The 18,656-nt window shown below is 41.1% G+C and overlaps 1 protein-coding gene across 1 annotated transcript in view; it reads right to left on the bottom strand.

Annotated features, from left to right (window-relative positions):
• Positions 1-18,656, bottom strand: part of Asrgl1 (asparaginase and isoaspartyl peptidase 1) — a 44,066-nt gene that overhangs the window by 24,987 nt on the left and 423 nt on the right. The gene's annotated exons all lie outside the window — the stretch shown is intronic.

Raw genomic sequence — 18,656 nt, 5'->3', positions numbered from 1 at the left:
ATTGTATAAATAAAATAAATGAAATAAAAATAATCATGGTGGTATTTTGTTGGGAATTGCATTGAATCTATAGATTGCTTTTGGTAAGATGGCCATTTTTACTATGTTAACCCCAGGAATTCACGAGCATGACAGATCTTTCCATCTTCTGATATCTTCTTTAATTTCTGTTTTCAGAGACTTGAATTTTTTGTCATATAGTTCTTTCACTTGTTTGCTTGGTTAGAGTTACACAAAGATACATTGTATTATTTGTGGCTATTGTGAAAGATGTTGTCTCCCTAATTTCTTTCTCAGCCTGTTTGTTGTTTATATTCAGGAAGAATACTGATTTTTTTTTTAGTTAATTTTTTTATCCAGCCACTTTGCAGAAGGTGTTTATTAGCTGTAGGAGTTCTCTGGTAGACTTTTGGTGATCACATATAGACTATTATATATATATATAATATATAATATATATATTACACATACATACTATATACATCTGCAAATAGGGATGCTTTGATTTCTTCTATTCTAATTTTTATTCCCCTGATATCCTTTAGTTGTCTTATTGATATAGCTAGAACTTCAAGTACTATATTTAAAAGATATGGAGAGAGTGGGCAGACTTGTATTGTTCTTGATTTTAGTGGGCTTGCTTTGAGTTTCTCTCTATTTAATTTGATGTTGTCTATAGGCTTGCTGTATATAGCCTTTATTATGTTTAGATATGGACCTTGTATCCCTAATATCTCCAAGACTTTTATATGAGGGGGTGCTGGATTTTGTAGAAGGCTTTTCATACATGTAATGAGATGATAATGTGATTATTTCAGTTTGTTTATATGATGGATTACATTGATGGATTTTCATATGTTGTACCATCCCTGCGTCCCTGAGATGAAGCCTACTTAATCATGGTGGATGATTTATTTGATGTGTTCTTCAATTTGGTTTGCAAGTATTTTATTATTTTTGCATCAGTGTTCATAAGGGAAACTGATCTGAAATTTTCTTTCTTTGTTGAGTCTTTGTGTGCTTTAGATATCAGGGTGACTGTGGCTTCATAGAATGAGTTTGGTAATATTCCTTCTGTTTCTATTTTGTGGGATAGTTTGAGGAATATTGGTATTAGCTCTTCTTTGAAAGTCTGGTAGAATTCTGAGCTAAAACCATTTGGCCCTGGGCTTCTTTTTTTTGGGAGCCCTTTAATGACCAATTCAATGTCCTTAAGGGTTATAGGACTGTTTAAACTGTTTACCTGATCTTGATTTAACTTTGGTAAGTGAAACCTATCAGGAAAATCATTCATTTCCCTTACATTTTCTAATTTTATGGTATACAGGCTTTTGAGTAAGACCTAATGATTCCTTGGATTTCCTCAGTGCCTGTTGTGATGTCTCCCTTTTCATTTCTGATTTTGTTAATTTGGGTACTATCTCGCTGCCTTTTAGTTAGTTTGTCTATCTTGTTGATTTCTCAAAGAATCAGCTCTTGGTTTTGTTGATTCTTTGTATTGTTCTCTTTGTTTCTAAGTTACTGATTTCAGCGCTGAGTTTGATTATTTCCTGTCGTCTGCTTCTCTTGGATGTGTTTGCTTCTTTTTGTTCTAGAGCTTTTAGGTGTGCTTTTAAATTGCTAGTATGTGATTTCTCCAATTTCTTTATGGAAGCACTAAGTGCTATGAAATTTCCCCTTAGCAGTGCTTTCATTGTGTCCCATAAGTTTGGGTATGTTGTGACTTCATTTTCATTGAATTCTAGAAAGTCTTTAATTTCTTTTCTTCCCTTTATTCTTTATTTCTTTCATTGAGTAGAGAGTTGTTCAGTTTCCATGAGTTTGCAGGTTTTCTCTTGTTTATGTTGTTGTTGAAATCTAGCTTTAATCCATGGTAGTCTTATAAGATACAAGGGGTTATTTCAATTTTCTTATATATGTTGAGGCTTGCTTTGTGACCAAGTATATGGTCAATTTTGGAGAAGGTTCTGTGAGCTGCTGAGAAGAATGTATATTGTTTTGTTTTTGGGTGAAATGTTCTGTAGATATGTCAGGTTCATTTGATTCACATTAGTTTAATTTTTTTTTGTTCAGTTTCTGTCTCAATGACCTGTCCTTTGGTGAGATTGGGGTGTTGAAGTCTTCCACTATTAATGTGTGGGGATTAATGTGGATTTAAGCTTTAGTATTGTTTCTTTAACAAATGTGGGTGCCCTTATATTTGGAGCATAAATGTTCGGAATTCAGATGTTATCTTGGTGGATTTTTCCTTTGATGAGCATGAAGTGTCTTTCCTAATCTCTTTTGATTAATTTGGGTTGAAAGTCTATTTTATTAGATATTGCTTCTTGGGCCTGTTTGCTCTATCTTTGTTGCTAAGGTGTGTTTCTTGTATGCAGCAGAATGATGGATCCTGTTTATGCATCTGTTCTGTTAGGCTGTGTCTATTTTTGGGGTGAATTAAGTCCATTGATGTTGAGAAATATTAATGATCAATGATTGTTGGTGGGTATAGTGTGTTTGTGTGTTTCTCTTCTTTTGGTGTTGCTGCAGTGGCATTATTTATTTTCTGGGGTGTAGTTTACTTCCTTCAGTTGGATCCTTCTAGTATCTTCTGTAAGGCTGGATTTGTGTGTAGATTGTTTAAATTTGGCTTTGTACTGGAATATCTTTTTTTTCTCCATCTATAGTGATTGGAAGTTTTGCTTGGTATAGTAGTCTGGGTTGACATCTATGTTCTCTTAGGGTCTGCATGACATCTGTTCAGGCCCTTCTGGCCTTCATAGTCTTTCTTGAGAAGTCAGATGTAATTCTGATCAGCCTGCCTTTATATGTTACTTGGCCTTTTTACCTTGTAGCTTTTAATATTTTTCTTTGCTTTGTACATTTAGTGTTTTGATTATTATGTGCTGGGAGAATTTTCTGAGAATCTACTCCTCTATTTTTTTTTTTTTTGTTTTTTGTTTTTTTTTTTGTTATTCTTAGGTTTTATCTTTTCATAGTATCCTTGATTTTTTTGGATGTTTTGTGTAAGGAAGTTTTTAAGATTTAACATTTTCCTTGACAGCTATATTGATTTCTTCAGTTTTATCTTGTACACCTGAGATTTTTTTTCCCCCTCTGTCTCTTGTATTCTGTTGGTGATGCCTACCTCTGTAGTTTCTGTTATCATACCTGTTTTTTAGCTCCAGGATTTCCTCAGTTTGTGTTTTCTTTATTGTTTCTGTTACCATTTTCAGGTTTTAAACCATTTTATTCATTTTCTTCATCTGTTTGTTTGTATTTTCCTGTATTTCTTTAGGCTATTTATTCATTTCCTCTTTAAATGACTCTATCATCTTCAAAAGCATATATTTAAGGTGTGTGTGTGTGTGTGTGTGTGTGTGTGTGTGTGTTTCAGTTGTGTTAGGGCATCCAGGATTGCTTGCAGTGGAAAAACTGGGTTTTGGAGGTTGCCCTGGCTTTTGTTGATTTTGTTCTTATGCTGCCTTTCGCCATCTCGTTGTCTCTGGCATTGGCTGGTTGTTCCTGGTGCCCACTGATTTCATGGGCACAGGGGCTTGTCTGAGACACAGGGACCATGCAGGATATAACCTAGAACCCCTGCTTGGACGTAGACCATGGCAGCTCAGTATTCAAGTGGCTTCCCTAATAAGGGGAACAGGGACTGTCTCTGGCATGAACTCTGCAGCTAGCTCTTTGACCTCCCCAGCCCCCCGTGGAAGAAGCAGCCTAGCTAGGCCATAGAGGAGGACATTGCAGCCAGTACTGGTGAGACCTAAGAAGCTAGGGTCAGATGGAAGGGAAGGAGGATCTTCCCTATCAGTCAACTTAGAGAGGGGTAGGGAGGAGATAAGGGAGGGAGGGTGGGATTGGGAGGGAATGAGGGAGGGAGCTACAGCTGGGATACAAAGTAAATAAACTGTAATTAATATAAAAAATAAAAAATTAATAAAAAAAGAATAAAAAAAGAAAAACAGTCATGGTATACACTCACTTATAAGCGGATAGTAGCTTATAATACAGGATAAACATACTGAAATCTACAGACCTAAAGAAGCTAAACAATAAGGATGGCCCTAGGAAGGGTGCTTAAATCTCATTCAGAATGGCAAACAGGATAGACACCAGAAGCAGTGGAAGAGAGGGAACAGTATGGCAGTCTACTATAGAGGGTCCTCTGAAAGGCTCCACCCAACAGGGGATAGAAGGAAGAAGGGTGGGGGAAATAGGACACGGAGGGAACAGGAACCCCACAAAGAGACCAACAAAAGTAAAAAACCTGAGCCCAGGGGGTCTTGCAGAGACTGATGCACCAACAAAGGACCGTGCATGGAGAGGACCTAGACCCATGGGCAGCTCAGTGTGGGTTTCTGAGGAAAGCCTCTGTCATGAACTCAGTTGCCTGTACTTTGATCACTTGCCCCTGGCAATGAGGCCTTGCCAGGACACAGAGAAAGAGGATCCAGGCTGTCCTGATGAATCTTGATAAGCTATGGGCAGATAGATGGCAGAGGAGGAGAACTTCCCCTTATTTAAATTTATGTGCTCTCAATTACCAGTCTGGTTGATCAGGGCTAATTTCTACCTTGGTGTTCAAACCAGTGAAGGCCTGGGCACCTAGTCACCCCTTGAACCAATTGTTATTGCTAAACAAGTGGGATGCCTCAGTTTGCAGGCATGGTTTATGTGTCCATGGCTAATGGTTAGGGACTGAGGGCCTAAATTTAATAATGGCATCTCATCTCCTAGTCATTTGCTGAATAGGTGTTCTCTGTTCTTAGAACCAACTGAGCTTTGTGTCCCTTGTCTGATTCTTGTTCTTATTTCAACTGCCAAGATGAGCAGCTTCAGAAATCCCACTTTGCCACAGAGACCTGAGCTGTAATATGCAAATTTAAATATCAACTAATGAAAATGGCATTTTTATTTCAAGCTTTGTTTTCATAGGAAACCAGAGCAGGAATCTGAATGGAACGTTCCTTTAGTAATTCCACCTCTCTTACTCCTCCCCCCCGCCCCCATGCTGGGGATTTAACATGCTGGGGATTTAACTGGGGATGTTTCACATAAGCTCCCCAGTTGGCTCCACTGTTTGAGGAGAGTATGCAGCTTTGGGGACTGGAGCATTGTTGGAGCAAGTGTATCACTGGGGGTGGGCTTCAAGTGCCTATAACTTTGCCCACTACCAGTTTGTTCTCTCTATGGACTATTATGGACTCTTTGGAACCATAAACCGAATTAAACACATTTGTTTCTAAGTTGCTTCTGGTCATGGTGTTTTATCACAGCAGCAGAAAAGTAACTGCTGTAAACTCACAGTTTTGTTCCTTCCAAGGGCACTTTTGTTTTGTACCAAAGACTGTATCTTTCTTATTAAAATAAAGCTTTCCCTCCGGTCTTTAATTCTTTCCTGGTAAATTTTGTTAACAGATTTGTATCTCATTCTTTTAAAAAATTTTCATGAGTATCCCGTAGTATATGCCTGCAGCCAGATTATCTCAGAAGTCTGTGTGGCAGGTGAAGAAGAGGCAGAGGTCTGGCCCTTTAATGTGTTATACAGCACGTGCCATCTGTAGCCTCTGATAACTTAATCTCTCCATCAGTGTCCTTTGAGAGGGTAGCAAGAATCATGGACAGAGAGGCAGACTCTCAGCAAACTTACCATTTCCTCAGCTCTGAGGATAGAGGCAGGAAGAAGCTGGTACAGGAGAATACAGCCATAGTGTTCTCAGTCCAAATCCAACACTCTGGCTTAGAGAATTAGTCCCAGGATCAATTCTTTCATTTTGGGATACCATTTTTTTTAAAGTTTTATTTTCATTTTTTTATATTAATTACAGGTTATTTACTTTGTATCCCAGCTGTAGCCCCCTCCCTCATTCCCTCCCAATCCCACCCTCCTTCCCACATCTCCTCCCTACCCCTCTCCAAGTCCAGTGATAGGGGAGGTCCTCTTCCTCTTCCATCTGACCCTATTTTATCAGGTCTCACCAGGACTGGCTGCAATGTCCTCCTCTGTGGCCAAGCAAGATTGTTTCTCCCTCAGGGGGTGGGGGGAGGTAAAGGAGCCAGTCACTGAGTTCATGTCAGAAATAATTCCTGTTCCCCTTACTAGGGAAACCCACTTGGATACTGAGCTGCCATGGGCTACATCTGAGCAGGGTTTCTAGGTTATATCCTTACATGGTCCTTGGCTGGAGAAACAGTCTCATAGAGGGCCCCTGTGTTGGGCTACCATTTGTAACAGCATAATCAACCCTCTTATTTTAGAGATATTTTGGTCTTAAAAAAACTTTGACTTATCACAGTTATAATTAGGTCTCTGGAAGGATTCCCAGCCCTGACACTGGTTTCTCCTCACAGTGAGTAGGGGGACACTTAAAGCAATGGAGCTGTAGTGTAAGCTTGTGGTTTCAGATGTTGGCACAAGAATTACTTGGAAGCAGCATGCAGCTTGCTAGGTCCCACCCCCAGCATTTCCTATTCAGCAGGTCTTTGTAAGCACATTTAATCAGGCACAGTTTTCCTCAAAGAATCCAGAGTAGGCCAGAGGGAGGATGGGAAATGTAAGTCCTCTTAGGTTTTGTCTTTTCATTGAAGTGCTTGATGAATGGTGAATGATTTTCATTTATTTCTTAAACATTGAGCTGCTTGATTCAGCCCAACTGTGGGTAGGCTAAGGGGATTTCAAGCAGACTAGAAATAATTAAAATCAGTGCACCAAAGTATCTTTGCCGGCCAATAGGTGTGCTTGAGGAAGGGGAAATTCTTTCAGGGAAGTTGTGGCTATTATTGAATTTGTCCATGTTACACAGTGAGCCCTCAGCATCTAATGAGCAGAGCCTTAACAGTTCCCTTGGGATTGTGAACTAAAGTTTCCATAAAGAAGGCATGTGTTTTCGAAGGCTCATTGACTAAGTAGAACTTCAGCGACTGTGGAGAAGCTGGAATGTTGCAGGACAGGAGCCTAAATTATAGATCATCTTGGCCTGCCTGTCATTAGCTCCTTTGATATCCACTCATTGCCACCTCTGTGTTAGTCTAACTTGTGACTTTTAGGTAAGAAGTTTTGGAATATACAAACAGACCCCTGGCTTCTACATCCCAAACCTAATGTCTTCAGCTACTGGTACCTGAGACAGTAGACACTCCCCGCTTTGCTGCAAATCGCCTACCTGACGAAGTCACTGACATGTCTGAAAAGTGACTGTGACTTTCCTTGTTTTGTTACAATAAAATGTCATGAAACTGCTTCCATGTTGGAATATGGAATTTGGGGCAGCCTACATCTGTGTTCCTGGTCCCCTGTCACTATCTTTTTTTTTTTTTTTTTTTCTCATTTGAGATAAGGGCTTCATATTGATGGTACCACAAAGCTTAGCACAGGGCTCTACTCTCACGGTTTTAATGAATGTTTGCTGGTTGAAGAACATACAACTCGGAACCTTCAAACAAAACAAATGAACAAGCAAACACCTCTCCCAACTGATTCCCAGAAGTCTGGGGCATTGGCTCTTAGAATGAAAGAAACTGGGGTAATTGGGACGTGTGTGAGCTGGCCAGTGAGTATGACCTGTTGCCATGGCAGAGTGAACACTGGGTTTCCATGGATATGCTAGGAATTTGTGCTCCTGGTGGGGTCATGGCACTGCTGGGCTGGGCCTTACAGGAGCAGAAATGACTCTGCAGGAACGGTTCTGGAATAAGAGGGGGATGGTTAGGGATTTAGCTTAGTGTTAGAGCTCAAGGCCCTGGGTTCAGTCCTCAGGAACACCCCACCCCCTTTCCTCACCACCTGCCTTCCTCCAAGAAAAGACCAACTAAAACAGCCAGGTGTCACGGTGCACAGATGACAGCGTGCATACCACATCCCTCAGAAAACAGCCCTAAGAATCCAAACTTTAGACCTGCTTGGGGATAAGGTGTCTTCTGACCCTGAGCACCTCTGTTCTGTTCACTGGCTATTCGATAGCGTCTTCTGCCTGCTGCCCAAGTGTCTCAGAGCACCAAGTTGGAGAACATGCAAACTTAGTGAAGGGCGTACATGAGTTTCTTGGAAAGGAGGATGCTACCCCTTTTTCCTCTCTTATTTGGGCATGGTTGCATTGGTTCAAGGCATTGGTGGGTATGCTTTTATGATTATAATGAAATCAGAAGGAACCCAAAATCATCTGGAGTGTTGACATGGCGCCAGGACCAAACAGAGGTAGCCTGGAGTCCCTCCTCTTAGTTTGTTGATAGTGTGTGTTACTTTAGTAATTGACAGCTGAGAGCATGGGATAAGCAGCATTCAGGCTTTAATTTTTGTGATCAACGGCCACTTGATTGACAGGACAATAGATTATCAGCAGTTTGGGGGCTCAGGATGGTGACACACTGATCACATTCAGGCTTCCTTATCCACCCTCACCCCTCCTACCTGCAGTTACTTTTACATTTGCATCACCTTCTCCCCCTCCCTTTTTCCTTCTTTGTGTGACAGAGGACATGCAGTACTTTTTTCCCCCCCTCTTCTGTGTCTGGGTTATGCCAAATAATACAATAAGTGTCCTTTAGTACCACTTATTTTTCTGTAAAGGACATGATTTCACTCTTTTTTTTTTATAGCCATGTGTTCATCTGACATACTATTCATTCATTCATCCACTGATAGCCAACTTAGCCTAACTATGTATATTAGTATTGTTGTGAATAACGCTACAACAAATGTTTATGTGCTGCTGTCTTTTTGGTATGTTTTTTTTCTTTTGAAATATACTCAGAATTGAGTCAGCCGGGGCTGCAGATACAGTGTTGAGGCTGTAAGTTCAATCCCCAACACCAAAAATAATAATAAAAAAAGAAAGTATAGCTGGATTATATAGTAGATCTATTTTTATTTTTTCCTTAAGATTTTATTTATGTGACTATGTCTGTGTGGGTATGTGTGCAGGGACCCACAGAGACCAGAAGAAGTCGCTTCATCCCCTAGAGCTGGAGCAGGAGTTACAGATAGCTATGGAACATCCATAATGACTGCTAGGAAATGTACTCAGGTCCTCTGCAAGACCAGCAAGTGCTTTTAACAGTTCATTCATCTCTCAAGGAAACTGGTGTTTACCAATTGCCTAGGCTAGCTGGCCAGTTGGCTCTGGGTTCTGCTTGTCTCTGTCCTCCCAGTGCTAGGATTACAAGTTTTCATTATTATAAATAGCTTTATGTGGGTGCTGGGAATCCAAATTTATCCCTGCCCCGTCTTATGCTGAAGACTTTCTGCTAACTGAGCCACCTCTCCAGGGTAAAAGGAACTTTTATTTGCTTGTTTCGGTTGTAATCTCAGAGGCTTACTGCCTCCCTCTGCTAACCTAGGCCTAGTCCTGGAAGCATCTAGCCTCTTTACAATCTAACCTAGGCCTTGAACATTTTTACTCTCTGAGACTTACTGCTGAATAAGCTCACCCTTTCTTGTTCTTATTGAACTCCAGGCTGGTGCTGGGCTGGCTGGCTCAACTCAGCTGTTCTGGCTCAAACTCCTCTCCCAGCTGACTTATTCAAACTGGCCTTTCTCTCAGGCTCTGAATTGCTCTGCTTGCCCTCAAGCTAACTCCAGCAATTTTCTGGCCCCTTATTCTCTGGCTCATTCTGTCTTCCTCTGAGTCTCTCTCTGCAATCTGGCTCTCTATTACTGTTCTGGTAAAAACTGCCTCCTCTCTCTGCATTGTCCCTTAAGTATCTCTAAAGTAGCTTCCCTTTCCTCTCTCTTCTTGTGAAATTTGGGTGTATCCTATTCTGTCAAATCTTCTCTGATTTGTCAATTTTTCTGCCATTCAATTAGACATTACTATCAAGCATGGGTGCTCCCTTCTACAAACTAACTTTACCTTCATTATTTGGGATTAAAGGCATGTACCTAAGCTTTTTTTTTTTTTTTTCCCCACCTGATACTTGCTCTATACCAGGATGGCCTTGGACTCAGATTTGCTTGCCTCTGTCTCCTGGATCGAAGGCGTATTTGTATTCCATCCAGCTCCCACAGACCTAGAAGGTCTTCGGATATAATTTCTTGCCAGAGTAGCCGCGTTCTGAATTAAAATTCCTATACACTCCAGCCCAAGTATTATTTGTTTTGCTGTAAAATACATTCATCACAGATCCAGATCATGTACTATGAAGATAGATTTTGTTTATTTGGTTTTGAGACAGGCTCTCATGAAACCCATACTTGGCTCAAATTCACTTATGTAGATTGCACTTGAACCTTTGGTCCTCCTTCCCCAACTTTCATGTACTGGAAGATTTATGTCTCCTTTGTTTTTCTTACAGTTGGTTTCTTTTATTATTTCATTATCTGCCTTGTCAAACCTTTTAAATTATCACAATTTTTGCATGTAGTATAAAATCTTGCCAGGCATCATGGTGTTGCATGCTTTTCATCCTGGCACTTGGGATCTCTGTGAATTGGAGGCCAGCCTGATCTACATAGCAAGTTCCAGGCCAGCTAAGGCTATGTAGTGAAACCTTGTGTTGTAAGTGATGATTAATACTTACTATTGATATATCTTCTGATAAAGCTGCTGTTAATCCTAAACAGCTATATAACCAAATCACCACACAGAGACTGGGTTTATTTAGTTAACCTAGAACACAATGCTGGGCAATAGTTACTCCCTCTTAAACCTCCAAGCCTCGTAGTTTCCTAACATTTAGATTTTACCCATTATACTTGCTTTTTGTGAAATCTTAGGTCTGGTTCATTCTCCACGTCGTTCCAAGATCTGTCCTCCAACTGTTCTCCTAGCTCTGCCCTCGCCCTTTTGCCTCCCACTCTTTTTTAACTAACAGTTTTCATAATTATTATTGTATTGAAAGAAAAGGAGCCTTTTATTGGACTTAAAGGGGGGAAATGTTGGATGGTTGTGAGCCACCATGTGGTTCCTGGGAACTGAACTCAGGACCGTTGGAAGAACAGCCAGGGCTCTTAACCTCCAAGCCCTGCTTGATTGTTTCAGTCTTAGCAATCGACCCTCAGACTGTAGATATGGTTTCCAGTGAGGTACATTTCTTGGACATCACGCATAGTTGAATCTAGGTTTGCTGAAGGACTGTGTTCAATATGATTGATGCCTTTCTAGATCTTCTTTATGCACCTACTCCTGTGATGGATTTTAGTCTTTTCTTATCTCAGGGATACAACTGATCTTTCTTCTGTTGTGTATATCATTCCTTTAAATATTTCCTGCAACACAGATTTGTTTGTCATGAGTTGACTTAGTTTATGCTTGTCCAAAAAATGTCTTCATTTGTTCTTGAGTTTGAAAGACAGTTTTGATGGGCATAGCAATCCTGTTTGGCAGTTTGTAATGGAAGTTTTGGTCTCTTTAAAAAACTCAGTTATGTTATATAAATGTGTTTTGTTTGTTTGTTTTAATCTCAAGTGTGGGATTTTAGTTTGTCCACAACTGATAATTACCTCCTATAGGACCTGGTCTTTGTCAGCTGGTAACAGCCTGTTTCATACAGCATGGAAAGGGACATGGTCTAGGACTCTGAGGAATATAAATATGAGAGCCCAGAAAGAGAAGGTGTGGCAGAGACCAGAAATGATGGTGTGGCAGCTTGGAAGAGACAGCTGGAGAGAAACGTTTCAATGCAGCAGCTTGGAGGAGATTGCTTGCTGCGTGTGCCATTGATGAAGATTGGTATAGCCCCAAAAGAACCCACTGACCCCTAACAGCCAGGAGAAGTAAAAGGGTCTGTGCCCCTCTCCCCGTTAACCTTCTCTCTCTTACTTAAGGCTAAAAGGTTGATGGAAGGGAGGTAGAGGATTAAATACCCCAAATAAAATAGAGTTTAAAAATGAGTGCAGCAGTAGTTGCTTGCTTTCAAGAATAAAAATGTATGAATTAATTTTTTCAGGTCTTTGAGATTGCTCTGGTGATATCTGATATTATTTTGAGGTGTTTGTCTTTGTAGATAAGTTGAGTTTTAAAAATATCTTTTAACCTGATTCTTTCATTTTGTATATTTACACCTGCCATGCATGGATTCTTCTCTGATCTGGTGGAGTTGGGGTTCTCAATATCTCCTATATTTGGATACCCATTTTTTTTTCTAAATTTCAGAAAATTTCTTTTTTTTCTTTTTGTATTTGTTTCTATTTAACATGCATTGATGTTTTGCTTATATATTTATCTGTGTGAGGGTACTGGATCTCCTAGAACTGGAGTTACAGACAGCTGTTAGCTGCCATGTGGGTGCTTGGAAATGAACCTGGGTCCTCTGGAAGAGCAGCCAGTACGCTTAACCGCTGAACCATCTCTCCAGCCCCCCCAGAAAATTTCTGATATAATTTGCTGAACTAATTCTCTGTGTCTTCAGTGTTTATTTCACCTCATTTGTCTCTCTGTTGGATTAACAGGCAAATTAAGGCAAATCTCTTGATCTTATCTAAAGTTATGTTCATTTAATTACTTTTTCTCTTATATACTTCTGTATTATTTCATCAACCCTGTCCTTTGTACCATATGTGTGTGTGTGTGTCTGTATGTATGTTTTTTGGAGGGAAGTTAGGTCAAGTCTATTGATGATGATTTCTAATGTGGTTTTTCTTAGTCAATGAATTTTAAATTTTCTATGTTTTTTTTTTTTCAAATTTCAATTTCTGTGCTTACTTTTCCATCCACTGTTATGGGTTAATATTTATTATTGATTTATGTTTTAGTTAAGCAGCAGTTATTCCTAAACCAGCTGTATACCCAAATCACTATGATTTATTTAATTTGCCTAGGGCACAATGCTGAGCAATAGTTATTCCATCCTAAACCTCCGAGCCCGCATAGTTTCCTACCATTCAGATTTCACCCATTATACTTGCTTTTAGTTATATCTTAGATCTGGTTCATCTCTCCTCATGGTTCAAAGTCCTGTTCTTCCAGTCCCTGCTCTCCTACTCCTCCTACTTGCTTCCATCTCTACCCCTCCAGACCAGGATGTCCCACCCTCTTCTCTCCATTGCTCAGCATTGTGGTTGATTGTTTTATTGGCAATACAGAGAACAAATGGTGGCATGTTTACACAAACTTGAGACAGGTGATGCTTAGAATAAGCATCACAATGCAATGTCCGGATTGAAACCAGATAGTGAGATAGAGAAATCAGAATTTGAATGAACAAGGGTAAATTGTATACATTCCATAAGAACATTATACCAACAATCCACATTGCTGTTTTCTCACATTGCTGTTCATTGAATATTATTTAAGAGAGTGTTTTACTGAATATCACCTAAGAGAGCTGTAACACTAAAACATGCCCACCTACACTCCTAGCTGATGTGGATCCTGTATACCAACCTGTTCTGACTCTGCTTCATCCTCCTCAGCCCCATGGGCAGTGATGCCTGAACACTCCAAGGTAAGAAGTGGAGCTCAGGACCACATCCTAGGTTGCTAAATATACATGGACTGTGTAGTCCCTCTCCCCCCTCAGTGGTGATCAACATGATCACCGCAGTAGCAGTGCAGCAAAGATCAAAATGGCTGTTTCTGTGGCAGCAATGAATCAATGCATCCTGCTGCCCTCCCCTCAAGAGCTGTCTGTCTAGCCCCTGGGTAGTGCAGCAAAAAAGCTTTACACCATGCACTGCCAGGCCCTCCTTTCCACTTCAGGGCTATCAGCCCCTCCTTCTCATCTAAGGCTGTGGAGACAGGAGCAGACAAAATGGCATCTCCTGTCAGAGAGGCAAGGCTTCCTCAGTGGGAGCTGTCCGTGATGACCTTTCCTGCCTCAGCCCACTGCCATCACCGGAGCTACCCACATTGGCAGGACCTCCTCTCTAGTCTCTGTCAGCTATTCAGGCTGCAGGGAAAAGCTTCCCTACAGTGGACTTCCTTTGTAAACTCTGTATACTTCGTAAACCCAAGGCGGAAAAGTGGCCAGACCCCTGCCTGACTAACTGCAGCAGCCTAGCCCCTCCCCTACTATCACAAAGGTCAATTCCAGCCCTTCAATAGGACCCATCCAAGATTATGCTAATTTGAAGTGAAAAGTGTGGACAAAACCCATCAATCTCTGAGAAGGAGAACTGACCAATCCCTGAGCTCCCTAAGCTCAGGACTTGAAATACAACCAATCCTCACTTTGGAAATCTCTGCCCTAGAAAGTTCTATCCGCTAAGAAATCCTATATAAAGGCTGTGTCTGCCCAGTTCCCTGCTGTCTTCTCTTGGGAGCAAAGGCAGCCATTCCTGGATTTGTTCTTTTATTTAGATAAAAAGGGGGAAATGTGGCAGAATATTTGATCACATTGTGAACCCTGCTAAAATAAGGGACAAGACAAGGCTGTCCACCCTCACCATATTTCTTCAATAGAGCACTTGAAGTTCCAGCTAGAGCAATCAGACAAGTAAAGGAGATCAAGGAGATACAAATTGGGGAGGGGGAGAAGAAGTCAAAGTGTTGCTATTCGCAGGTGGTATGATAGTATACATAAGTGGCCCGCAAGATTCTACCATGGCTGATAAACACCTTCAGCAAAGTGGCTGGATACAAAATTAACTCAAAAAAGGTCAGTAGTCCTCCTTTACACAAGCGACAAAAGGGCTGAGAAAGAAAGTAGGGAAACAATACCCTTCACAATAGCCACAAATAGTATAAAAATATCTTGGTGTAACTCAAACCAAGCAAATGAAAGACCTGTATGACAAGAACTTCAGGTCTCTGGAGAAAGAAATTGAAGATTTTACAAGATGGAAAGATCTCCCATGCTCATGGATCGTTAGAATTAACATAGTAAAAATGACCATCCTGCCAAAAGCCATCTACACATTCAATGAAATTCCCATCAAAATTCTAACATAATTCTTTACAGACCTGGAAAGAGCAACCATTAACTTCATATGAAAAAATAGAAGACCCAGTAAAGCCAAAACAATTCTGTGCAATAAAAGAACTTCTGGTGGTATCAACATTCCTGATTTCAAGCTGAACTACAGAACAATAGTAACAAAAATTGCATGGTATTGGCATAGAAACAGAGAGGTTGATCAATGGAACTGAACTGAAGACCCAGAAATGACCCCACACTCTTATGGGCACTTGATTTTCAACAAAGAAGCCAAAACCATACAATGGAAAGAAGAAAACAACTTCAATAAATGGTGCTGATCTAACTGAATGTCTGAATGTAGAAAAATGCAAATAGACTCGTATTTATCATCCTGCACAAAACTTAAGTCCTAGTATATCAAAGTCCTTGACATAAAACCAGAGACTCTAAATCTATGAGAAGACAAAGTGGGGAAAAGTCTGGAACTCATTGACATAGGAGGCAACTTCCTGAACAGAACACCGACAGCACAGGCTCTGAGACCAACTATTAATAAATGGGATCTCACGAAATGAAAAAGCTTCTGTAAGTCAAAGGACACTGTCAATAGAACAAAACAGCAGCCTACAGATTGGGAAAAGATCTCCAATCTTACATCTGACAGAGGGCTAATATCTAAGATATACAAAGAACCTAAGAAATTAAATACCAACAAACCAAACAATCCAATTAAAAATGGGGTATAGAGCTAAACCTAGTATTCACAACAGAGGAATCTTGAATGGCTGAGAAGCACTTAAAGAAATGCTCAATGTCCTTAAGTCATCAGAGAAATGCAAATCAAAACTACTCTAAGATTCCATCTTACACCAGTCAGAATGGCTAAGGTCAAAAACTCAAGTGACAACACATGCTGGAGAGGATGCGGAGAAAGGGGAACACATCTTCATTGCTGATGGGAATGTAAACTTGTACAACCTTTCTGGAAATCAGTCTGGCACTTTCTCAAAAAATTGGGAATAGTTTTACCTCAAGACCCAGCTATACCATTCCCGGGCATACACCCAAAAGATGCTCAATCATACAACAAGGACGTTTGCTCAGCTTTGTTCATAGTGGCTTTATTCATAATAGTCTGAATCTGGAAACAACCTAGATATCTCTCAACCAAAAAAATGGATACAGAAATTGTGGTACAATTACACAATGGACTATTATCCACCTATTAAAAACAAGGAAATCATGAAATTTGCAGGCAAATGGATGGAACTAGAAAAAAAAATCATATTGAATGAGGTAACCCAGAAAAGCCGCACATGGTATGTACTCACTTATAAGAAGATATTAGACTGATAATACAGGATAACCATAATACAATTTATAGACCCAAAGAAGCTAAGTAACAAGGAGGGCCCAAGGGAGGGTGCTGGAATGTCACTCAGAAAGGAAAATAGAAGAGACAGCAGAAGTGGATGAAGAAAGGGAACTGGTCAGGAAATGGAATGAGGAGGGAAACAAGGGTGGGGATCAGAGATGGGGAGCACAGGAGTGGGAGGTGAGAGGGCTGGAAATGAGAAGGAAAACTGAGGGGGACCTCTCTTTGTCAAGCTGGAGGCCTGTGACAGGGTAGGCTCCTTGGGGAATATGGGTATGACTCTAACTGAGACTTCTAATGGGGGGGGGAGATGACATAAAGACTGAAATGACTCCCTCCTGGTCAGGCAGGACTAGTGGAGGGAGGAGAACAACAGCCCACTGACAAAACCTTTGATCCAAAAATTACCCTGCCTATAAGAAGTGCAGGATAAAGAGGGGACAAAGACTGAGGGAAAGCCCGACCAATAGCTGGCCCAACCTGAGGCCCACTCAGTGGTAGACAGCTGGCCTCTGACACGATCAAAGGTGCTCTGCTCTGCTTGCAGACAGGAGCCTAACATGACTGTCAGCTAGGAAGTTTCAGCCAGCAGCAAATGGATACAGATGCTGGGATCTGCAGCCAAGCATAGGGCAGAGCTCCGGAGGTCCTGTGGAACTGTTGGGGGAAGGACCTGGAGTGGGCAGAAACTGCACAAGAAGACCAACAGAGACAACTAGCTGAGACCCATGGAGGCTTACAGAGACTGAGACATCAACTAAGGAACATGCATGGTCTGGACCTAGGCCTCCTGAACATATGTGGCTGATGGGTGCTTGGTCTTCATGTGAGTCACCTGGTGAGTGAAGGAGGAGGGCTGTTTCTAATAACGAACTCTATTGCCTACTTTTGGATCACTTCCCCCTGGCAATGCTGCCTTGCCTGGCCTCAGGGGATGAAATTATGCTCAGTCCTGATGTGACTTGATGTGCTGGGGAGGGTTGAAAGGAGAAAAGGCGGGCTCCCTTTTTCTGGGGGGAAAGGGAGAGGAAAGAGGGAAAGGAGGGGGAGAGAGGACTGGGAGGAGATGAGGGAGGGGGCACCCTTAGGATGTAAAGTAAAAAAAAAACCTGAAAAAAATTAATATGATAAAATTGGTACTGGTCTAACTGTATGTCTGCATGTAGAAGAATGCAAATAGATCCACCCTTATCACCCTGCACAAAACTGAAGTCCATGTGGATCAAAGACCTCAGTATATCCTGGGCCTCAGTATATCTGGAGACCTACCCTTATTTGCAGACCAGCATGCATCAGGGAGCAGCAGATGAGAGCCCCCTCCTCTCCATCTACGGACCTGCTGCAGCCCACCAGCAACAGTGGCAAGGTCTTCCCAGGGCCCTTTGCATCTGGTTTTTAAGCTTGTGGAGATTTAGGCTTAAATTCTCATTTTCCCAGGGCTGCCTGGTTTAGCTTGTTGGGGCATCTCACAGCTTTCAACTCCTCCACCTGGAAGCTTTGCAGCCAGAGTGACCTGTGATTGGTTTCTTTTCTGCAAATTAACCATCTTTTCCTTTGTACATCTCAAGAATACTGTCATTATCCATGTCAGTTTCTGACACCTGTCTTCTGTCTCTTTTTTTTACAAGGCCCTTTCTCTTTCTCATTTCTTCTTTCTGAGGCAGAATCTGACTATGTAGTTCTTGATAACCTGGAACTTGCTTTGTAGACCAGAGTGGTCTGGAAACTCATAGAGAGTTTACCTCTGCCTCCTGAGTACGGGGATAAAAGGCATAGACTACCACATATTACTTTTTTTTTTCCTTTCCCCCCCTCTGCCTCTCCTTCACACGGCTACAAGGAAGAAGCTTCTTGTCTGCCATATTCCTCCAAAATCTCTCTGATAGGTTTCACTTTTAGCCCCTCTACTTTGAAACAACTTAATTTTTTGTGTGTGTGTGTGTATGTGTATGTGTTTTGTGGAAGAATTTTCCTTACATTGAAATTCTCCGTATCACCCAAATATATCATAGGTGTGGAGAAGCAGTGGGTTTCTGTGGCTTGTTTCAATTTCATGTGGTTTTAAGTCTGGAAAAATTGTCTACCTTTTTAAAAAAATTTCATTTTTCAACTGTCTTTTTGAGCTTCAACTTCTGTGCTGCACACAGTGATTTTAAGATCCACCGCTCTTCATTACACCTTCTATCTCAGTTTCTGTAATGTAGTTGGGACTTAAATCTTATTTAAACATTTATGCTGTGTATACTATTTGTGTTGCTGGTGACTGTAGCACAGTCTTGGAAGTGTTTTTGCTTTTCTTCATTTGCTTGGTCATCCATAAAAGGCAGCGGCCCTCGTAACCTGAACTTTCTGAAGCACTTTCATATGTCCTCCAGAGCAAGCACCCGCCAGACTGGAGCACATGGGCCACGTTTAGAACAGTAGACAGTGGGCATCAATAACCCCCTCCTTTCCTTCTCTCTCATTTTCTCCTGTGTCCCGATGTGGTAAAAAG

This window comes from Psammomys obesus, unplaced genomic scaffold (genome assembly GCF_907164565.1).
Source record: "Psammomys obesus unplaced genomic scaffold, mPsaObe1.curated_primary_1811, whole genome shotgun sequence".
In the NCBI taxonomy this organism is placed as follows: domain Eukaryota; kingdom Metazoa; phylum Chordata; class Mammalia; order Rodentia; family Muridae; genus Psammomys; species Psammomys obesus.
Note: the sequence above shows the minus strand (reverse complement) of the source record. Positions and strands in the feature narration are given on the sequence as shown.